The sequence below is a fragment of the Wyeomyia smithii genome, chromosome 2 (assembly GCF_029784165.1).
Source record: "Wyeomyia smithii strain HCP4-BCI-WySm-NY-G18 chromosome 2, ASM2978416v1, whole genome shotgun sequence".
Classification (NCBI taxonomy): domain Eukaryota; kingdom Metazoa; phylum Arthropoda; class Insecta; order Diptera; family Culicidae; genus Wyeomyia; species Wyeomyia smithii.
This window is the reverse complement of record NC_073695.1, coordinates 219,031,155-219,055,974: the sequence shown is the minus strand read 5'-3', so window position 1 is coordinate 219,055,974 and position 24,820 is coordinate 219,031,155. Positions and strand designations below refer to the sequence as shown.

The 24,820-nt window shown below is 39.8% G+C and overlaps 1 protein-coding gene across 5 annotated transcripts in view; it reads right to left on the bottom strand.

Moving 5' to 3' along the window:
• The window catches only part of LOC129720980 (Ig-like and fibronectin type-III domain-containing protein 1), a 326,155-nt gene that overhangs the window by 99,448 nt on the left and 201,887 nt on the right, over nt 1-24,820 (bottom strand). For 2 of the 5 annotated variants that reach the window (XM_055672974.1, XM_055672972.1), the window contains one exon: nt 2,591-2,654. The exons of the other annotated variants lie outside the window; for them this stretch is intronic. The gene's annotated coding sequence lies outside the window, so the exon portion shown is untranslated. The remainder of the gene's footprint in view (nt 1-2,590; nt 2,655-24,820) is intronic. 5 annotated transcript variants of the gene reach the window in all.

Here is a 24,820-nt window from a genome sequence, read left to right as displayed (position 1 = left end):
AATTGCGAAAGCAAACAAATCCTAATAATGAAAATTACAAATTTCTAACAGTGTTGAGAAGTCACCATTTGTGATTGGACACACATACTCATTATTTACTAATATTTATCATAAATACTTAAGCTACTAACAAATCCCCCCCATTAATAATAATAAAGTCCGATTACACTGGTCAACACAAGTGTTGCCCCGAAGGTCAAACTAAGAAAAAATGAAAAATCATAGCTTTTCCTGTGATTTTTTTTCTTTCTAGGGCAATTATTATGAGCTTTAGAGCAGCATTTTTTTTCGATTTTGTCAACCAGTGTTATAATCAAATTAAATGGGTACCAATAAAGCAACTAAACCTTCAATTTAAAACTAAGATTGTTGAAATCAGTGATGCCATCTTTAGCAAAACCAGTGAATTTGATAAAGTTTTCTGAACACGTTTCTTTTCATATCCTTCGAACAACATGTTCAATCATCATAAGATTCGTTATTCAGGGGTTTTAAAGACGTTCATTTGATACCTATTTTGTTCAAATCGGTTGTGTAGTTTCTGAGATAATGGAGTTTCATAGCTTTTACATTTTGATACATAACAGACAAAGTTACAGTCCGATTATAATAAAATTCAATAGGGTTTTATCAGGCAACTAGACCTTTCTATTGCAACTTATTTTGTGAAAATCGGTCCATCCATCTCTGAGAAAAGTGGGTGAGTTCAAACAGTCTTAGAAACATGTTTCTTGTCATTGCCTGATTTCACATTATTATTCATAACGAAGAAAGTTAAAGTCCAACAACAATAAAATTGAATAGGGTCTTATGGGGCAACAAGACCTTCCATACGACACCGATTTTATGAAAATCGGTCCATCCATCTCTGAGAAAAGTGAGGGAGTTAAAACAGTGTTTGAAACACGTTTCTTTGCATAACTTTTGAACTACATGTCCAATCATTATAAAATTATTTCACAAATGGTTCGAAAAACAAGCCCGTTTTTTTGATACCAATTTTGTTCAAATCGGTTTTGTAGTTTCTGAAATAATGAAATTTTGTGATTTTCACATTTTGATACATAACCTCGAAACTAAAAATCCGATTAAAATAAAATTCAATAGGGTCTTACTGGGCAACTAGACCTTTCATTTGCAATTAGTTTCATGAAAATCGGTCCAGCCATCTCTGAGAAAATCGAGTGAGATTGGAAGACCGTTACATACATACACACACACATACACACACACACACATACACACACACACATACACACACATACACACACACATACACACACATACAGAAAATGCTCAGCTCGTCGAACTAAGTCGATTGATATACGAGATTCGACCCTTTGGAGCACTTTTATACCTTAAGTTTTTTCAGTGATTGCTATACCTTTCTAGGAGAAAAGCAAAACATACATTGTATCATTAATGAACAAGAAAAGTCAAGGAAGTATTGAAAATGAATCTCCGCAGACAAATCTGTAATAAAAACAACAACAAATAGAACAAAATCATCACAGTATCAAGAATTCAAACATAAAATCTTCAATTTACGAAGAAATGGTATTTATTCTGTTTTATCGGTCCAAATCATTTGCATCCTGGCTTCCACTGAAATCGTCGGGCAGGTTTCTCCCAAAATTATGTCGTGCCGCAAAAGCAACATTTTTTTGTTTTGTGCATAAGACTATTGCTATCAAGCTGTCATTAGATATCGATAGTTAACAATAAGGGCCGGAAACTGTCGATAATTATTCTCGAACACTGTCATTCACTGTTTTGCTTCTCTCCCTCTCTCGTCGGAGTCATTCATACTTGACGTTTGCTTCCAAAAAGAAGACAGAGAAGAAATCTGTGATAGCATTGAAAATTTGACTCATAGACGTGAGTTGAAGGAAAAAGGCCACTTTTTACTTAGTTCCATATTCGTTACGTAGCCTGCCTTGAGCCCACTTTCCCTCTCGTCACATTTCGTCACAAACCTGCGAACACCCCCCTCTCCCCTCTAACGCTACGTCATTCATGAATGTTCCCATACATAATTGCAGTATCTAGCAATTTAGCGATATAAATTTCTCAGAAAGCAGCTTATCATCAGTGGTGAATGTGATATAAGGTGTGCCACAAGGTTCTCATCTAGGTTCGCTACTATTTATCTTATTTGTGAACGATGTAGAGCAGGTTTTTTTTTCTTGATTTCTCCATGATTGGACCGGTTGCATTGTTTAAGTAATCTGTTGTAGTTTAAAAAAATAAAATAAAATATGAGCTGAGTAACATTTAATTTTTCTTTTGGATTTTTTTTTTCAAAAAGTAAATAATTTTTTTTGGTGTATGTGTTTTTCTTGGAAAGATAAAATTATTATCTACAACTTTTTTGAAACGTCACTCCTATTTTGGCAACAGAAATATTTGTTATCATCAATACCTTTTCAAAATTGCATTTGTCAATAGCTTCTCAAAAATGAGTTCCGGTTAAAAAAATTAAACCAAAAGCACAAAATGACATCTTTTGCCTTTAGAAAAGTCTTCCCAAAGTTCAGAAAATCAGAAACGGTCGATTAAATTGGGTGCCCGTTTTTTGGGATTTGCTCACCTATTACCACTGCAATCAGGAGCTTCTCGAGCGTAGAAGAATTGTTTGAGTTTGGCGAACCATCCTGTAAGTTTATGAATTAGTAGAAAAAATTAAACATTTCGCAGACTTCATCCTAATTTTTATTATTTATTAAGACTACTGTCGTCACTATTGTCGTAAATAAAATAAAAAAGAAAAATAATTTTTTTTTCATGAAATACGTAAACATTTTGACCTGGAAGTATTTCAATATGAAGTTGATAATTTTGCACACGTTTGGTCCCTGTTGGAATATTGTAGAATAGTCTGGTCGCCATATCATCATACACATATGAACCGTACCGGATCAGTAAAAAAACAACTTTTATTGAATGCTCCACGAAAGCTTGGTTGGAGCACTCTACCTTTACATTTCTATGAAACGCGTTGATTGTCATAAACTTGGATGGTTTAAAAAAGCGACGACGTAATTACGCAAAGACTATGCAACACAGAAGTCTTGGCAAATTTCAACTTATAAGCTCCCAATCATCTTTCAAGAAATAGAAACTTGTTTTAGATCAGTAATCAACGAACAATCTAAGGCAAAAACGAACCTTTGAATAAAATGATGTTATGAACAATAATGTGCAAAATAGTCATGTGTGGGAACAGTGAAGTCAGTGATGAGTCAAATAACATCCGGTCATGATTTCGGTGATTTGCTGAATGATAGAAAATTTTCGTGTGAGTTCATTGAGCTTTAGGTTTTCGGGGTAGCAATAAATTATCGATTCGCATGACGTTGCGAATCTTAAGTATGGGACATGCGATTTGGTTTCATGCATTGAAGCTCGAAATGATTTGGAAATGCTGATGTACTACACCTTTTCCCATTTAGAAGATTAATGTTATGGAATGAAATCATTTGTTGTAACATTATATTATATTTTCAAGAGAAAATCGAAAATATCTGATTTATCAAGTTTTTAGGAACTTCTAGAAATATATCGCTTGAAATTTTTGCTTGCGAAACGTCTTAGCATTGACGCTAAGTGGTTGGTAGGCAGTTTTGATAATAATTATCTATCATAGACCACAGTTTTGCAACATGGCGTGGACGTTGTGAAGTTTAAAAAAATAAAACAAATGAAACTATCAAGAAAACGAAAAAAAAGAGACGCCAGCTTTCTAGAGTTATTGAGAGAGAAAAATGAAACGTTACCCCTCTTAAAAATTACTGGGAGGGCAAAAGTGTCTTGCACCCCCAAAGTTGACGCCTATGCCTAAAGTCTATATTAAAATCTTAATTTTTATTTACATAATTGAATTTTTGATCTAAGCGCAACAAACACCACCAATTTATTGTTATATTTATTGTATTGGGAATAATTTATAGAACTGTTTTCACAGACCCATCTCTTCACACTAATTCACTAATTTAGCAGAAAAAAATCCACATTCTGTTTGCGAATAGTTGCATAACAGAATGTGGACTTTTTTGTGCTAAATTTAACGAAACTGCGTAAAGTGCAATCCAGAAGCAATTAGCAGTTGATAGCTTGTGGTAAAATTCACCATCGAAGCAAATAAGAGCCGAAATGGCAACTCATTATAGCAGTCGTAACCCTGTACCGCACACGCCGCTTATCGGTTTTTTGAACTTTGATCATTCTGCCGAAAAAAAACTCCCATATTGAAACAACCCGTTTATTTTTCGCTGATAATCATGACTGTCCGATTATCGTGTTTTGCTTAATAAATTTGGTGTAATGCGCTGGGAAACCCCCACACTTATTGATATTGAAAAAGAGAAAAAAAAGTTGTTTCCAACCGGAAGCAGTGTGGGACGATTTTACAGCCGACCGGTTAACCGTTACGATACACGTGTCGAGAGTTCTAAAGTCGCAAAAAGAATTTTAAAATGATTTCAGAACACTTTAAAATTGCATCAGATATTTCTCCGCTGTTGTTTGTTAATTCTTTTTTCAAGCCTCGCGATCCATTCCCGTGTATATCCCGTTACGTCACCACACTGTTTTATTTGCTGGAGTGTGTATGGTGAGAACTGCGGCGTCTCGCTGTTTTAATTTAATCGGAGAAGTTTCATTATATTTCTCTAGTTTTAAAGCACTTACGTAGCACCGTACTAGGTAGCTTCAGCGTAGCTTCGTTCGAGATGCCACATGGATTATATTCCTCCCCTTGCCTTCCAGGCGACGACGGAGAAGGAAAGCGGAATCAAAGATGGTAATGAATCCGTTTCATTATTCAAACAACTGGTTCTTGGGGCGTCCCGAGGCACCGCACGCGGATTACCGCCTAAGCTCGTGAAATTAATCGCGGGGGGTTAATTAATTGTAAAAGCTTGAAGGCGAGCTGGAGCTTTTCATTCACAATGTGAACTGCTGCTGTTGTGGCTTCGCAGGTGGTTGGGTATCGATGAATGATGAGGTTTACGTCTAACAAGCTTTGAGAGTTGTTGATGTTTCTTTACAGCGGTAGGGATTTTGCTTGCCTACTTGTTGGCGTTCGAGGCAGGAGAGCTTTTCTTACAGTTGTTAGTTTAGAAATTGTTTTATCTTATATTGAGCTTCACTTTAAAGCCTTCCTTCACTTGCTTGAGCACATTTAAAGAAATTGAAGAAGAACTTTACTAAGTAAGCCGAAACCACTTAGTTTGTTGTAAATTAGCAATAACCTAATGGGCGGTTTCATTAGCCAGCGTTTAAACCAATTGGCAGTGGCTTGTTCAATGAACAGTCTGCAGTGGCGGCTTTGAAACAAGATAAAGTGGCATCGATAAAAGTTGTCTCAAGCAGCCAGAAGAGTGCTTCTTCGAGAAGAATTTATGTAGAGCTCTGGCTTCGATGAGCGAGCGGTTTTCAGGACATTACGATAAATAGGAAACGATAGAGAGTAATTTGTACCACAATCTGTGGCGATAAAATCTGAAGGGAAAAAAGACGAAAGACAAATGGTAGCTTATTGGACGTGCTGAATTCTAGGGGTTTGCTTAGAGGGATATTTTAGCATAGCCACAATCCGGGAAAAAAGCTTTTTTCTAATTGAAGTGATTAGCATATTAATCGTGGAATGACACCGTGTTGATAAATTATCAAGTTCCGAAATGATAATACTTTAAAGGTGCGCTTTCTGGTTAGTATTTTAAGAGGTAATATAAAACACTGTAATCTTCTAGAACGCGTTTTGAAGCAGGACTGCACCTTGTTCTACTGATTAGAAGAACATAAAAATAGAAAAGATAAATTGAAAGATTTCGCTACTAAATAATTACAGTCATTACCCAAGATTCGGGAAACTTTAGCCAGATAAAAGGAACAATTTATCTTATAATAATTAACAAATGTTCATTTTTTCAATCTGACGTTGTTAGAAATGGTCCCAAAAATATTTTACTTAGTATAGTTTCATTAGTTATTAATGAGCAGTAATTACCAACATCTGAGAGAAGATCCAGACCACATACGAAATAAGAAACCAAAAAACTTTATCAAAGCAATGTGAAGTTCTCAAGAGAGCAGGAATAACTGGATTCTCTTGATAATTCAGGACAATCAAATCGATTTGAAGCACTAATAAACATATCAATGTTTACCATTACACGATTATGGTAATTCTTCTCAATACAACAAGCAAAAGTTCCTCAAGCTACTTCTCGTTTTCCAATGCAGCCACAGCATTCGAGTTTCCCAGTTCTCCAGTTCTCTACTAAATTGCCCCTTGTTTGGATTGCAAAGTAGGTTTAATTCGTTTCCGACAAACAAAATTATCCAATTAAATCCGTTCCGGAATGCACTTTCCGGTGGCGTTAGATTCTTATCAGTGCACTCCATCTCAGTCATTAGTTAATCTTGTCGTTGTTGGATTTTATAGCCGAACACAAGTTGGGGGCTAGAAACGTTCCGCCTCAGCGTAGTGAAAGAGTGAAATCACGAGGACGTGCCGTCTGTGATGCTACTCATTCGACAGAGCGAGAGAAAAAAAACTGTAAACCAATCTTTGGCATGGAGTTCTCTTCAGAGGACAATTCTCGAGTTGGTATCTTGACTCTTTACACACGGGTATAGTGCACTGTGGATGTAAACATCCAAAGGCTAGCTTCCAGTGTCGTATTAAGGCTTGTATGCTAATCACTAAATTTTGTTTCATAGCTCTTGCCGAAAATTGTTGGATAAAATAAGTATCTCGTTGGATAAAATAAGAATCAGATTTCATCAATCTGTAGCTATAAAGACTCCTTTGCCCGCTTCTGCACAGCAGTTAACTTTCAAGTACCAAACAAGATACTTCTTCTCGGAATAAAGTAGAAAGTCATTTTCCGGCTAACTCATTCTTTCCTAACCTTAGGCAATCGGCTGAACTGGTTAAGTGACTTGGAAGAGGAGAGAGAAAAACACACACTTTAAAAAACTACCTTTTTTGCTTCGCTGAATTCGGTTGCTGGATGTTTTTTCCCGTTCTTGGTCGGATATTTCAGGAAGTTGGAGAAAAATTAAGGAAACGCCACAGGGGAGGGGACACGTCCAACCGTGCAGCAGATCGGTGCTTATCTGTTCGTCTGACAGCGCCATCCACGGATACGTTGTACGTATACATCCACATACATACAGTCTGTCGTTCTAGTGATACTTGGTTCTATGCCACATTTTATTTTTGCTAAGCTCATTCAACCCATTCTTTCATTATCGTAGGACATCGGGCTTGACATTATTGAAAAATGCATATGCTGATGTGACCATTCGGTCGAAAAGTTCAGCTTGGGTTGTACAACCGGAGGGAAGATAAATGTTTTACGCCATCTCCTATTTATGTTGAGATTTTCGTATTCAATTGAAATTGGCATATAGACTTGTACGGTGTGCTTCCAATCCGTCCGTCGATACCGGACAAAGGTTAACGTGGAATTTAGTCCAATTTAATTGAATTAACCGTTTTGTTCTGAATGATGCTAGCGACAAGCATCCCGAATTTAATACTACGTTTCTATCGTTCTGCAGTTTATTCCAATTGGATGTCTCAGGCGGTATAATTGCTCCATTGTTCACCGGCGTTTTCTAGTTCTATTCTATATACTACCAGAGCAGCCGCTCTGCTTGTGTGAAAACGTAAGGCGGATGCCGAACGACGCTTGCGAACAGCGAAACGGCTGATGGTTGCGGGCTACTCGCGCAGACGTGACATGCAATAAGGATGCGAGATTTATTCGCACTAACTACGCGTCAAAAATAGGGTCAACAAGACTGTATTGATACAGGGTTATCGGTGATATTTATTTATAATGCATAAATTTGCCAGTTTACCTATCAAAATACCTGTGCTAGCTGGAAATGGTTTGTTTTTCGGTGACTGATCCGAAATAAACGATATCACCCGAAAGTCGTTTTAATTTATGTTAACGGTACTTGCATGAAAGGATGCTATTCTAGTGCATGCTGCTGGTACGCGCGGATGATAAATGGTGGAAACGAGAATGGTTTTACTCTTTTTTCTTTTGCAAAAGCGAGTAAAGAAGCAGAAAGCGTTCCGTTTTAGTAGTTCATGAAGTCACAGATCGTGTTTCGCACTGGTTAGAACGTCATTAGAATGCTTTTCTGCCAGTGACGTTTTTGAGATACTGTCCCTGGTAAATCACATATCACAGTTTTAAGGGCTTAGTAAATGCAGCAGGAATAGCCGGCAGACAAGAAGTTGGGATAACTAGAGCAACGTTGTGTAACGTTAGAAATATTTTCACGAAATGGGGCAACGCTGTTGTCATTCCATTCTCAATTTTATTTTGCACATTGTTTTTTGCCTTTACCCTATCCCGGTGGAGAGCAATTTTTTATCTCGAAAAATGAGCTTCAAATTCTTATTATTCATCAAATATATGCACAATTGACATAAGCTATTTTGCGTATTAAAGAGCTATTTGTTTCACCATGAAAATTTTCAAGTAGAATTTTGAACTTAAATCAAAGTTTGAATGTCAGCTGATGCAAAAATAAAAAATTAAAGAATATTTTTTACCCATTTCTACGAATTCAGGTGCCTCTAGCAAATGTAGCAGTGTGTCAATAGGCCGCATAGTAATTGCTCACTGGGTTCGTCGCTTTTATATACTTTCGTATGCGGGAGAACTTCATAAAAGTCTCTGAAGACTCAACTCACTTCCGACTTGGCTGGGAGCATCAACATTCGCAGGAATGGTTTAAAAGCTACAATCTTCCTGTTTTCAGTTTGAGCTACAGGGTATTTTCTCGCTTTTGTCGATCAGTTTTCAATATAGGTTTGTGCTAGAGATCAAACTGAAAATAAGAGATGCAAAGATTCTAAATCGATCAGACAATCAATTTTAGCTTTGACATTATTTTTGTCATAGTATTTACAGGCACTCGCCTATCGATGATAAAAATTTTGTAGCGACAAAATCTTGTTTTGCCCTTCCTTCCAAAAAACATACAGCGTTTACAAAACTTAAAAAAAAAGAAAAGAAAACCAATTTTCGATAAATGTGCTTATTTTTAGATATTTATTATATTCAAATTATTTATGTGTTTTCCTGATATTTTTTCGTTTTATTGTGTGTATTTTTTCTGGAGGGACAAAGTTACCATCTACAGCAGTGGTTCCCCACCTTTCTGGCTCCGCGGCCCCTTTGCTAAAGACAAGAGCTCCGCGGCCCCCTATGCGAAGCTAAGAGAGCTTCGCGGCCCCCCAGAAGAATTTCAGCTACAAGTTTTGCTATACGAGGCTGCGTTTTTTAGTCTCATATCGTTCTGCAAGTCTAATTTGTTTCACGTTTTAGTTCTAATACAGAAAAGAATTGAAAATCCGCCTTCACAGAGGTATCTAGAAAAAAAAAAAATTACCTGTCAAATTTACAAGAGCTTCGCGGTCCCCCTAGGTAAAGCATTGCCAAGGACATAATACCGTTTAACAAATCGTTCTAGTTTTAAATTTTCTCCTTGTTTTAAAGGATTTTTTTTTTCATTTCTCCATGAACAAGCAACCATCAGTATTAAGCTAACCTTTTGTAGATAGTTTTTTTTTTTTGAAAAAATGTTTACGGTGTAGGTATTTTTTTCGAAGAGACAACATTCTTTCTTCAACTTTGCCGAAGACTTTGCCAAACCGTTCTGACTTTCAAAATTTAACAATAACATTTTTACAAAACCCCGTTTCAAAAATAAGTCGTGATTAAAAAACACCAATACAGCAAACTGACATCTTCAGCCCATAGTATACATACCCGGCGTATCCGGCCAGCGTTGGCCACCCTTTAAATGCTATACTCGTACTTGCCGTAGAGTTACGCTCATGGTTCATCCTCCGCCTCCATATTACGTTCTCCTGTACACCGCAAAAGACCGTCCTTAGTACCCGTCGTTCGAAAAATCCAAGCACTCCCAGGTTCTCTTCGAGCATTGTTCACGCTTCATACTCGTCTCGTAGAGAGCAACCGGTCTTATGAGCGTTTTGTAAAGGTTACACTTTATACGGGGGCTTAGTCTGTTCGACTACAGTTGCTTGTGGAGCCCATAGTGCTCTCAGTTACCAGTGAGCCACGATAGACAAACTCGTCGACTACCTCGAACTCATCGCCGTCGATCGTAATGCTACTGCCTAGGCGTTGTCGGTCGGTATATGCCGTTTCAGGCGTATTTATCTGCAACCCAATCCTCGATGCTTCTCGTTTTAATCTGGTGTACTGCTCAGCCTCCGCCGCAGTTGTTCTGCCGACAATGTCCATGTCATCAGCAAAGCATACAAATTGACTGGATTTGTTGAAAATCGTACCCCGCGTGTTGATGTCCGTGCGATTCATTACAGCCTGTAGCGCAATGTTGAATAGTAATCAGGAGTAACCATCACCCTGTCGAAGCCCTTTGCGGAATTCAAATGGACTCGAAAATCCACCCGAAATCTGCACACAGCACTGCGTCCCGTCCACCGTAGCCTTTATCAGTCTAGTCAGCTCCCCCGGAAAGCCGTTTTCGTCCATGAGCTTCCATATAGCTCTCTGAGGATGACAGTGCCGTACGCCGTTTTAAAGTTGATGCGTGGGGGTTTTGTATTCGCGGCATTTCTGGAGGATTTGCCGTATGGTGAAGATTTAGTCCGTTGTAGACCGTCCTTCTACGAAGCCGGCCAGATAGCCTCCCACAAATCTGTTTGCTAGCGGAGTCGGCGGAAAATGGTTCGGAAAAGCACTTTGTAGGCGGCATGTAGGACAGGGATCTCAGCTAACCTTTTCTTAATTTTGGTACTTCTCCGGGGCCCCGTTTCACCGTTAACACACTGTTCACCTTAGCGTTCCGTCCTCTTCAGGCGTTGTTTTGCGGCCTTTCCCGCCCACATTGCCACTGATCGACGTCTTCAGCCACCGGTGATGGATCCAACGTGGGTTATCTGTTTCGACGATTTTTAAATGTAAATGAGCGGGGCTCTGGGGAATATGCATTATATTTTGGCCTGATTAGATTTGGTGACAAGACAATTGTTAAGCGGCATGGAGAGTGCCTTACTTGCTGTTCACTATAGCTACAAACTTTTTCCTGTCTTTGGATTTCCTTGTCTTCTCGCTTTTAAAATTTTTGAAGATCGTGACCGTTCATTTTTGAATCTGTATAACGAGTGAGTGTTGAGGCTGCAGCAGGTCATTTTTCTTTGCCATAAGACATTGACCTCGTCTAAATTATCGCGCCAATAATCCTAGCCTAGGCTTTTTTAACTCTCCACACCATATGTCACCCATATATTTCGCCTGCTCTTGGTGTTCGGAAAAACGATGGATGGCGGGCTCCGTGCTTGAAAGCGCGGTGGTCTAACTATGGCCTATCTGTGCAGGTGCGTTGGGGGTGTGACAGCAACCCACGACAAACCCTTCCTGTAGGCATTGCATACTATTTCCAATGCCAGCGGTTCAAGACTAACAGCAATCCATACCACCTTCATTACTTAAGCTAGCAATGCCTACAACCTCTCGGTCACCTCATAATCGTCCGTCAGAATACTACACGCAAAAGTTGGACTGTGCGTAACCATATCAATATTGCGTCTTTTCATAGCATTTTTTGTACTGTTTCGGAACCAGTACAACAAATGTGTGTTGTTCATAACGCATTTGGTGCTCTAGCGAATGTTTTCCATGTATTGGACGGCTCAAAATCAAAACACTTTTGAAGTATTAACCAGTGCTAGTATGAAGATGAGTGACTTTTCACCTACGCACACTAGTAAACGTGTAAGCCCGTGTAAAGTTGCTTTTGTTTCTTCCAACCTGTAAATCATCGCATCTCGTTGCTTAGACTTTTATCACTTTTTCACAATTTTTGGTAGATTATATTTAGCGCCTTCTTCCGAGTTCTGATCACGAATGAGAAAATTTATTCAGAAACAAGTTTAAAACATATAATGAGTGTTCAACTGAATTTTTGTCCAGCTGCTAAAAACATAGCACTGCAAACAAAGCAGCTATTTATAAATATTTTCCCCAACTAGTGGCACTAACACATTCGTACGTAAAAAGGTCTATTGCCATGATGATTTGTACTGGTATTGGTAATATTTTTCAGAATGCTGCTATCGTTAAAGCAGTGCAAGCAATAATCAATACTGATGATCTTGGTACTGACTAGGTCAATCCAAATAAGAACTGATCGATTCACTTTCATGAATCCGGTCATTCAAAAACATCATCGAACCAATAACAATTAAAAAGACATTGGATATGTTCAAAACATATTGCATTTAACGACGACTCTGGTTTTATTCATATGCATTCGGTTCCACGTTACTGGCACCAGCGTCAGTAAATTTGACAAGGCTCGCTATTGGCTGTTTCGCCAACCTTTTTTTACAAAAAGCTAGAAGAATTCAAAATAAAAAACTGGAGAAAACTGGATATATAAATTTATTTGATTTTCGCTTCAAAAATGCTGCACCGTATTATTGCATGTGACCAAAAAGGCTGAAAGAAAATTTTTTACTGATGGAGATTATAGTTACTGGTGTACTTGAAATTAAGTAGATTTCGAATAAAATCTTACAACCGAGGGGCATGAATGCACAAAATACTGAAAAGACCATACTTGTAATGGGAATGAGTTCAAAAAATGTGGTGATGAACAGAAAACTGGATAAAACTGGAACAATTTTAAAAAGAAACTGGAAATATTCAACCTTTAGCTGTTTCGATGACGATCTGACCCCACGCGTCCCGTAGATGCCTACAGGGTTCCGTCACAATAGGTGACATACTTAGAACCCCGAAAAGAGGACGGTTTCCTACCGCATTCTTTTCGACGTTGGCGCAGCCTTCAGCTGTGCGCGAAAGTAGGTCAGAGCTTGCTTACTGTTGAAGCCAAGTCTTCCGCTTGGTTTGGGTGACGAAAACCGACACCCGTAAGCAAATTATATCAAAACAAAACAAAGTCCGAGGTTGGATACTTGTTAGGACGGTAACTCATCGACGCGCGAGAAGTGAGTTACCGAAAATTGTTTGTAAACAAGGTAGAGTGACGAGCGCACGGCGCACCACTCTCAGTAGAACTTAGATTAAGTGTTCTAAAATAGAGACAGGCCGAGAAAAGGCCATTAGGGTAATAAGGATAGGTAATGATTTCGCGAGGGGAAATTGTCTCTCGCGAAATACACTCTAGGGTTAGCCGTAAGTTCTCATGTAAACCACAAATCAATCGTTAAGTATAAGTGATTCCGTACGGTCCGCGCCGTACGTACAGGAATTGCGCGTCGATTTATCTTCTAACAAGATATCACAATTCCTGGTAGGGTAGCCCGGAGTTGTCCTACACCAGGACAAACTGTAGGGTTGGCAACGCTGGTGATTAGGGATGCACGAGGCTGATCGTTTGTTCAAAACCGGAGTCTACGGAAACACCACGATTTTGTGTGTATTATACATATTCTGATTTCGATCTCTGTCAATGTATTCATTATGCAACTGTTGCGTTATCCTTTCGATACATTTCTTGTTCAAAGCCAGAGCATTTAATGTGCGTTTTGAGAGGACACATCGGTTGATGTATGCTTGAACTTTTGCGTCTACTATCTTCATTCCGGCACATTTCAGCCTCTGCGGGAAACGCTGCACTGTTCCAGCTCTGCATATTCCTCCTCTCAGGCGGCGCTTTTCTCCCGGAAGATTTGGGTTCGCTGCATTTTCTTATGTCTGCGTCTTTCAACATACTGGCGAGTGGAGTGGCACGGCGCACCTTAGCCACCCGTGCAACGTTCTCCTCATCCATCATCCTCCTACATTCGTCGTCGAACCGCTCGTTTCGTTGGGTTCGTCCCACATGTCCGATGACGTTCTCCGCTACGCTGTTGATGACTGACTTGATGTTATTCCAGCAGAACTCTAGAGGGGCTTTTCAGCTCGTCCTCATCTGGCAGTTCAGCTTCTAACGAAAACTACGCATTTCGGCAACTTCAGGTTAATTTAGCCGCGCGAGATTATAACCTTGGCGGGATACGGCACCGAATGTTGTTAACCACGGAGAGTTTTGAATGCATCTTAAATATCACCACGTAGTGGTCCGAATCGACGTTAGCGCTCCTATAAGTGTATGAGAAGTGCCGACAATCAATCAGAACGTGGTAGATCCGTGTTTCTGTCTGATTTGGTGACCTCCAGGTGACTTGGGTAGGAGGTTGGGCTGGAAGCAGGTACAACTACGCAAAGTCGATAAGTCTTAGGGCCATTTCGTTAGTCAGCTAGTGCGCGCTGAACCTTCCAATTACCGGTTTGTATTCTTCCTCCAGGCCAAGCTGATCATTGAAATCCCCGACGAAGGTCTTGATGTCATGTTGTGGGCAGTGATCGTACTCACGCTCCAACTGCGCGTAGAATTCCTCCTCGGCGTTTTCGGTACTTTCGAGGAGAGGGCTGTGTATGTTTATGATGCTGATGTTGAAAAACCGTCCCTTGATTCTCAACCTACACATTCGAGGGCTGGTTGCCCATATTCAATCTTCATGCATTATAATGTAAAAGTAATAAAAATAGCCAAAATATGAACTGACCCATTCGTTGTTTTGCTTTCGTCTCGATTAGACGCGAATTGTTTATCTCCGTTTGATTCGCAAAATAACAATACACGAGTTATCGTACGGGTGTTTTTGTTTCGATTAGTTCTTGTGCTGTGCGATAACAATAGCCTGCCGTTTATCGGCAGAAACATCTTCTGCACACTGGTAGGGGCAGGCTACCCCGCCAGTGATCTGATACGCAGCTGATATATCAGCAAGAATAATTCTCCCGCACCGCTGTTACCCCGCTAGCAGCACGGACCACCATACGATCGAGCGAGTGAAAGTCAACTACAAGTGGTATCTACAAGGTCGCGTGTAGGATACGGCCACTGTGTCACAACACGAAGCTGGATCGTCATTGTTTGTTCTGCGGAGACACTCGATTAATCCTACTATCAGCCGCGAGGTCGTGACTTAGACGTTTGGTGAAGTATTCACTTTAGAATTTTTATCATTATTATTGATATTATTACTATCAATATTATTATTATTAATATTATTATTGATATTATTATTATCGTTATTATTATTATAATTATTATTGTTATTATTATTATTACTATTATTACTATTATTATTAGTATTAGTATTACTGTCTTTTTTTTTATTTTGATCCATTGTAGTTTGAAAAATTGTTTTTAAAATTTAATATCAACTACTTGATTTCCCCCCTCCCCCACATTCGAATATTTGTCGTTTGTGTGCGGTAGAGCGTAATGCTCCCGCAAAATGGACGACATGCAGGTGCAACTATTCCTGGATGTGGAAACAAATGGGGAAGAGATTGAGATCTCCCCCATCATTTCCCCTCTACCTTCCCCGCTACCTAGCCCCGTACCAAGGGTACCGGCAACACGGGTGAAAGCCTACCCAGATGCTTCGAAAGGTCCGTTCATAGTTTTTTTAGGCCCATAAAGAAGCCTCTTAATATTATACAAATAGGCAAGGACCTGGCAAAACAGTTTTCGGACGTAACCGAAATTACAAAGGTTAGACCGAACAAACTGCGAGTTGTCGTGAGTAGCTTGAAGCAAGCAAACGCAACTGCTAGCTACGAGCTCTTCACGAGAGAGTACCGCGTGTACATCCCTGCCAAGGACGTGGAGATCGACGGTGTGGTTACCGAAGGAAGCCTCACGGTCGATAACATTTTGCGTCACGGGGTTGGCTGCTTCAAGAACCCCCTGATTCAAGATGTAAAGATACTGGATGTCAAGCAGTTGCATTCAGTATCCATCGAAGAAGGGAAGAAGAAATTCTTCCCTTCGGACTCCTTCCGTGTAACATTCGCCGGATCCGCACTGCCGAACTTCATCTCTTTGGACAGGGTTCGTCTGCCTGTACGCCTGTTCGTACCGCGGGTCATGCATTGCCAAAACTGCAAGCAGTTAGGTCATACAGCCACCTACTGCTGCAACAAGGCACGCTGCAGCAAGTGCGGAGGCAATCATGCTGAGACCGCTTACAGTGAGGATACTGAAAAGTGTCTTTACTGCGAGGGAACTCGGCATGACCTTTCGGCGTGTCCCGCGTACAAACAGCGCGAGGAAAAAATAAAGCGTTCCCTCAAGGAACGATCAAAGCGCTCTTTCGCAGAAATGCTGAAGAGTGCTGAGCCACCCTCGACAGGAAACATCTTTTCCTTCTTGCCAACCGATGAGGGTACATCTGACGATCCCGTCGAAGGGTGTTCTTATGCCATGCCAGAAGGATCTAGGAAGAGGAGAATGATCAACTCTCCTAATCTTTCTCGCAAAGGTCGCAAGATAACCCCTAGCGGAATGACCAATAAGCCAACACAAAAAGGAAGCGGTGAAGAAAAACCGAAGCAAGTACCTCCCGGTTTTAATTTCAAATCTAACCAGGAGTACCCACCGCTTCCTGGGGCACCAAAAACCCCTCGTGCACCCATTTCTCGATCAGAAGATAAAAAAGAAGCCGGGTTCATAAAATTTTCTGATATTGTGGACTGGATATTTGAAACATTCAACATACCAGATCCCCTACAAAATATTCTTCTTGCCCTTCTTCCTACAGTGAAAATCTTTTTGAAGCAACTCACAGCAACTTGGCCCCTCATTTCAGCTATCATATCTTTTGATGACTAATACGGCGAAAGAGGTTAGGAAATTTATCACTGTATTACAGTGGAATTGCAGAAGTATCATCCCCAAATTCGATCTATTTTCTCATTTGATAAATACATACAATTGTGACGCATTTGCGCTTTGTGAAACCTTTCTCAATTCAAACGATCAACTCAATTTCCACGATTTTAACATTATTCGTCGAGATCGAGACTCACACGGTGGAGGGGTACTTTTAGGAATTAAAAAGTGCTATACCTTCTTCAGAATAGATCTCCCCTCGATCTCGAATATTGAAGTCGTTGCCATTCAAACAAATATGAATGGAAAAGACCTATGTCTTGTTTCGTTATATATCCCTCCATCCGCGCGGATTGAACAGAGGCATCTCACTGATATAGCTGAGTTGCTTCCCGCGCCTTTTTTGATATTGGGAGATTTTAATTCTCACTTTTCGCTATGGGATCGCTGTACGACGACAACCGATTTTCTTTAATGTGTAACTTAATCGACGACTTCAATATGACACTTTTGAATACTGGGGAAGCGACACGTATACCTAATCCTCCAGCACGCGAAAGCGTGCTTGACCTAGCCCTCTGCTCGACATCACTAGCGTTAGATTGCCAGTGGAAAGTAATCAATGATCCCCACGGTAGTGATCACCTACCAATCGTTATCTCAATTGCTAATGGGTCAACTCCAACGGATCCAATCAATAATGCGTATGACCTCACACGTAACATTGATTGGAAGCCCTATGAGACCATAATATCGCAAAGAATCGAGTCCCACGTGGAACTTCCTCCGGAGGAAGAATACGCGTTCCTTTCTGGCTTGATCATCGACGCCGCGACTCAAGCTCAGACGAAACCGATACCCGGGGTAACGATTAGACGGCGCCCTCCCTCCAAGTGGTGGGACAAAGAGTGCTCAGACCTGTACGCGCGGAGGTCCTCGGTGTATTTGGCCTTTCGAGAACAAGGCACTATCGATTTGCTCCGAAAGTACGATGTACTGGATAGACAAATGAAGAGCTTGATAAAAGCAAAAAAACGCGGATACTGGCGGCGGTTTGTGAACGCGTTGTCGAGGGAAACATCGATGAGCACTCTTTGGGATACCGCCAGGCGCATGCGGAATCGTGACGTTTCGAATGAGTCCGAGGAGTATTCAGATCGCTGGATACTCGATTTCGCCAAAAAGGTCTGTCCGGACTCTGTCCCCGAACTGAAGACCATTCGCGACGCGTTCATAGTAGCTACGGAAGAAGCCTCCATTTACGATGTTGGAATTTTCAATGGCTCTCCTCTCGTGCAACAATAAAGCTCCAGGGTTGGATAGAATAAAATTCAACTTGTTGAAGAATCTACCCGACTCTGCAAAAAGACGCTTGTTGGACTTGTTCAACAAGTTTCTTGAGCTAAACATTGTTCCGCACGACTGGAGGGAGTAGAGTCATTGCTATTCGAAAACCCGGAAAACCTGCCTCTGATCACAATTCTTATAGGCCGATTGCTATGCTCTCCTGCCTCCGGAAATTAAGGGAGAAAATGATCCTCTTACGGTTAGACAAACGGGTCGAAACAAATGGTTTACTTTCAGATACTCAATTTGGCTTCCGCCGGGGCAAAGGAACGAACGATTGCCTAGCGTTGCTTTCTACTGAAATTCAACTCGCCTTTGCTCGAAAAGAGCAAATAGCTTCTGCATTCTTGGACATTAAAGGGGCTTTTGACTGTGTCTCTGTAGAAGTTCTAACCGAGAAACTTCATTTGCAGGGACCAAATTTAAATAATTTTTTGCTCAGTTTGTTGTCAGAAAAGCATATGTATTTCTCACATGGTGATTCGACAACTTCCCGAATTAGTTACATGGGTCTTCCCCAGGGCTCATGTTTAAGCCCTATCTTATATAATTTTTACGTCAATGACATCGATGAATGTCTTGCAAATTCATGCACACTACGGCAACTTGCAGACGATAGCGTTGTATCCATTACTGGAAGCGAAGCTAACGATCTGCAAGGACCCTTGCAAGATACCTTAGACAATTTGTCTGAATGTGCTCTTAAGCTGGGTATCGAATTCTCTCCGGAGAAAACTGAGCTGGTCGTTTTTTCGAGGAAGCATAACCCAGCTCAGCTGCAGCTCCTACTAACGGGTAAAACGATCACTCAGGTTTTAGTCGCTAAATATCTCGGGGTCTGGTTCGACTCTAAATGCACCTGGGCTTGTCATATTAGGTATCTGACACAAAAATGTCAACAGAGGATTAATTTTCTTCGTACGATTACCGGAACCTGGTGGGGTGCCCACCCAGGAGACCTTCTAAGGTTATACCAAACAACGATATTGTCAGTTCTTGAGTACGGCTGTTTCTGCTTTCGCTCCGCCGCGGACACGCACATTATAAAATTAGAGAGAATACAATATCGTTGTTTGCGTATTGCCTTGGGTTGCATGCAGTCGACCCATACGATGAGTCTTGAAGTGTTAGCGGGTATTCTTCCGTTGAAACAACGTTTTTGGAATCTCTCTTACCGGTTGCTAATTCGATGCACAGTTATGAACCCATTAGTAATTGAAAATTTCGAGAGGTTGGTCGACCTTCAATCTCAATCCAGATTTATGAACTATATTATTCACTTTACTGCCTCATTCTTAATTTTAGACAAGCTTTTGTGATAAACGATCTAATTTTACTTATTTGTTAAGCATTTTTAAATTGTACATTTATGTCAAAATGATTGTTGAAACAGATTTCATGAACTTTTCAATAGTACATACCTCTGTAGCTTAACTAGCTAGAAATTAAAATATCTTTTCTAGAAAAGGGGGTTATTTGCTACATTTATTCGAATAAAAATATCTAGGGTAACCGCTCCTATATTCATCTCAGTACCTATATTCATCTCATCACGCCTTTTGGATCAATTTATCGTCAAAATTTACCATATTTTCAACGTACAACTTTCAACCACTTGACAAAATCTAGAAGCAAATAGATTTACTTTCAAACATTTGTAGAAATTTGACGATAAATTGGACAAATGAGAGAAATAAGATGAATGTAGGTGCAGCTGGCTGTTGAGATGAATAATGGAGCAGTTCCCCTATATGCTGAGTTTTGAGTTTGAACATTGTTGCAGGTGAACACATAATTGTTTTCGAAATGGTTTGACGAAAAACAACTTTTTCTTCTAGACCCACCTAAATTTGAAACGATAAACTAAAAATACATGTTTTTTGTAATAATACAATATTCTCCTCTTCTATTCTGCAGGTAATTTCACCTCCTGCTTTCATGATGTCACCCCAACGAATCTGTTTCAAATATTTCTCTAACGGAGAACTTTCCTACACATTTTGCAACCAGTAGAATGAAACCTACACATGACCTATATTTTCCTTTTCACGGGAAGGTAAAGCCATTCAGGTGAACAGCATGTAAGAAACAATAGTTTCGCCAGCAACAAACACCATTTCCCCTGTGCCGGCTGTTCCTTTCCCTCCCGAACGGGCCGTTTTGCTGTACCGAGCGAGGTCGCAAAGGTCGTTTTCGGAAAAGAATTATTTTCGTGTTCGTTGTTTCTGCTTCAAGCCATGTCTTATAGCCTTTGGTAAGTCGGCTGTGGCGAAAAGTTGACGAGAAGTTAGACAACCGCGTGAAAGAATCATGCACCTGCCATCGTGGTTCTAGTTCGAGGACGACGAAGTACCATTCCGGTAGTGGAAACTGTGTCGACCGAAATAGACCATGTCACATTAGCGAAGACAGATGGAAAAATTTGAAATTTTTTTTCCATTTATTTTTAAGCAGGCGTAATTTTACTTTCAAACACGCAAACATAACCACATTCGAAACAAAACTAGTGTTATGGTACACCAAAAAGGCTCTGGTACGAAAAACGATAGTTCACCTTCAACATAAATCCTTTTGCCGTTAGTACAACGACCGTCCAGTGTGCGCTCCGGACACGGTGGAAAACCGAAAGCATGAGAAGACTGGAATGGGAAAGGTCTGCGAACTTATGCAGGATATAATAAAAGCACGTGGAGGTAAAATATCATGCCGACGCTGTATAAATAAACGTTTTTCATCAGAATGACTACAGGTTGGGAATGAAGATTTAGGATGTGTCGTGTTCGCAGTATAGAGCACACCGGAAGAACGTTCACGTTCAATTTCTTTGGTTAGAGAAACCGAAGGGGCCTTGTTGTTGGTCGCTAGCGAAATTTTCCTCTCGCTAATCAATATGCAAAGCGAATAGCAAATCCCGAAGCAATTTTAAACGTTGATTTTCGCCTTGGCATGCCATCCGCGGCCCATCAGCAGCAAATTTACGACGCAGCTTTTACAGCACATGACAGAGCGGCAACGCATCATTCTTCATAAATTTTATTCCCTGTTTTGACAGTACGAACTCTCGCATACGGCGGTGTGTTCGGATGGGTGGGAGAATTACGAGGGCGATTCGGATCGAATGCTTCACTGGGTTTCCGGCGTCGAGAAAATCATCTTCTATATTCTTATCAGTTTTGAGGGGATCTTCATGCTTGACTAGTATTGCATTATCGCGGTTTTTCAGCATTCCCGATTATTGCGCTTGCCACGTAGTTTGGTGCGGAGAAAGAGACTTTTTTCAAGCACTCCTAAAATAAAACAGGCCTCATAAGGGAAGTTTGGAGCAGTTCTAATTTAAGAAATTATGTTGACGGCTGTATTGCTAATATCGATTTTAAATTGCTTATTTAGCTTCAGCAATTTCGTTTTCATAAGATTATGATTTGATTTTATGTATTTCTTTGTCGAGTAATTTCCATGTAATCGTTCAATTGGTAACATCAGTGGTAAAAGCTCGTTTTTTAGAGTTAAACAACAACAACAACGTTAGATTTTAAAATATCAGATGCGTAACTAAGTTCTCGCTGTTTGTCAATCGTCATTTGCGGGCAGTGTTACTTTTCTTATTTCATTCGAAGAAATCAGCGGCAGCGCACCGAGACTTAGAAAAAAAGAGTTAATGAAAATGCTGTTCGCAGTGAACTAACGTAGTGAAGAACCGTACAAAATGCTTCAGTTGGGAAAGATGGCCGATCCTATTAATTCCCCAAATACTCTAATATGTGGCTTTTAATGATGAATTTCTTCGTTTTTCTTATATAAAGCCAGCTTTACTAGAGCTCTCATATAAAAAAGTGTGTCATAATGACTAAAATACTTCAAAAACTGTAAAATTGGCTGTGGCCCTGTCCAACATGTAATTATTCATGAATTTTATATAAGCGTTTATGGTTAACTGGCTGCAAATAATACAAAAAATGTGGTTCCTCTACATTTAACACTTTTAGAATTCATAATACTATGAATATTTCAATTCATTTACCTAACGTTCATCAACTTTTATTTAAAAACGACCAAAATAAAATTGGGGCAGAATGCACTATGAAGCGCTTGCAGAAGATTGCATAACAACATAGGGCGTGTTCCATTGTTTTTTTTTTATTTTACTTCTGAGACTTCAAGCACTTCCCACTCCGCATCTGCCAGTGGCGTCTTAGTCACGGGCTTGTTTGGCAGCAATGGTAATTTTTACCAAAAATAACATTGAAATCGAGTATTTTAGAATAGGCTTCGTCATACACATGTATTTTATAGATCCTACAATCACCCTACACGTTCAATGTCGCTTAAAAATGATTGGATGCGTTGTAAATTGCGTACACCCAACAGAAATGAGGAAGATTTTGTTACTCTATTGCAACTTTTTATTACTTTTTGTGTACTACAACCCGCATTATACACAAAGTGTAATAACCCATAAGTAACAAAATTTATGACGGCTACACGCTTGTATGTGTTTTTGCCGGCGAACATACAACCAAGAACCGCAATTAGCAATGGGCGATCTTCGAAAAAAAATCGATTCTCCTGCATCGATTAATCAAAATTAATAAAATCGATTCATAAAAAAATCGAGCCCGAAAAATCGATTTAACAAAAAATCGATTTTTGTTTGGTATAAGCTTTTTACGACCTTTTTTGGCTATATTTGTGGAGATTTTGTTTTGTTCTGGTTTATCAATCATGTTTTCTGGTTTATCAATCATGTTCAACGAGTTTTCGTTCACAACATCTACTAACGATACGGCTTTTTTAGTTTATTGCCATCTTCTTTTACCGCGTGTACTCTTTTGGCGGTTTTTTTTTCTACTAAGAGTTTTCGTTGTCGCTCATCCCATAGACCATTTCACGAGACGTTTGTGAACTTGATTCATGAACGAAATTTTGACAGAAAGTTTGGAACCGCTGTCATAATGCACGTGGAAGCATCATCAACATCAGCAGGATCCGTGACACCAATCAGTTCGTGAAATGGTCTATTGTTTAGGATGCACTAAGAGCAATCCAAACCTGTATAATTGGGTTGTTTAGCTAGTTCAAATCGTGATTTAAAAAGCGAAGGACAATGATAGAATTTTTTTTTTAAATCACGTTTTACTTAGAAAATTCAGATCTTTCAGATGATAGAAAAAACTGATATAGCTGAACAACCCAATTAATAAAAAAATCGGAACATCCGCAGCACAAACTCAAATAAACAAAATGACGAGCGCAACACCATGCTGAACAGAATGCAGCACGGCATATACACGAACATTTAATTCAACTTTTGCAATATATAAGTTAACGAGTACCCCGCTACTCATAGTTGAAAAATAGTTTGAGGTAGCAAATGTGAAATAATGTTGGCTAATATCCAAAACGGTAAATTCAATATCCAATGCAATGCAAAATTTCAGCTCAATCGGAATTCAGGAGTATTTGGTCTAAATTTCACTTTCTCGACCTCTGAAGAAAAGCACAGTTTGTAATAGTTTTTTTTGTGCCAAATGTCTTATGCCTTTTTCACGCTATAGCAGATATCACGTGATATCGCGTATCTTGAAACATACATACATCTAGTTTTCACGGAAAGTTTGGAGTATGGGATTTGAAATCAAGATGAGCAATATTACATCATGTGAACGGGTAATTAGAAATGTATAAAACGTCGAAGTCGGGTGTTATCCGAAAAATCGAAATTTTGCTAACTGTTCGTGAGGGCTAAACATTGAACACTACTTCTAAATTAAACTGTCAAAGTCCATTGCCACCCCAATATACACCAATCAGTTAGTAATGATTGTATACAATACATATATGTCAAACTTTCGAGGCGGTCTTGTGGTCGGCAATTTATATTCAGTTCGAGGTGCAAACTTGTCTCGTCGTTCTTTTCATCCTTGCTAGGGATGGGCGAACGGCTCACAAGCCGTTCATATGAACCGGTTCTTAGAAAAGAGCGAAAGAACGAACGGCTCACGAAAAAGAACCACGGTTCTTTGGGCGCAGCAGAACTGTTTGGTTCGCGCGAACCCGAAGTTTACCGAGACAACACGAACTGTCAACGCTCGTGAATCATTGTGAACCATGAGTCAGTTCAGAACCGCTCTTGCAAAAAAGCCGTTTCACCCACCCCTAATCCTTGATATATTTCACAACGCATGCGTATTAGCCAAATTTCATACGGGTTTGTCTATTGATGTCGCGTTTAAAAAGGCAAAAAAATGGTTACTGCGTTAAAAATACTGGAGGGACTTAATTTGGCTGCGGATTGTTCTTTTTCAACTCGACGACAAGGTTATCCAGCTTCCCTGACCTACAGGAAACGTCAAAATGGGCAGCGTGCCATTACCGTTCGTGGAAAGCTGGATATTCTGGAACCTTGTGGGGGTGGTGACATACTCATGAAAAAAGTTGTCATGGACGTTGACAATTGTTTGAACCAACAAAAACATTTGAAATGCGTTTTTCTCGGTTTCATGTCTACTGAACTTTAGTCCATTTTTAAACTATGGTCATCCCGGTAAAAAATTTACACCTTTTTCAGATCAGTGTCCGAGTTCCGAGCACACACTTCTTTGGAGATGAGAAAAAAATTTGTATACTATCAATAAAGAAATTTTCTTCTCTTCAAAAAACAGTGTTCTCGGAATTCGGCCGCAGATTACGTTAGCAACAATAAATGCAATCACTATTGTCTTGAATCCGTTTTGCACACATTTATTTTTTAGGC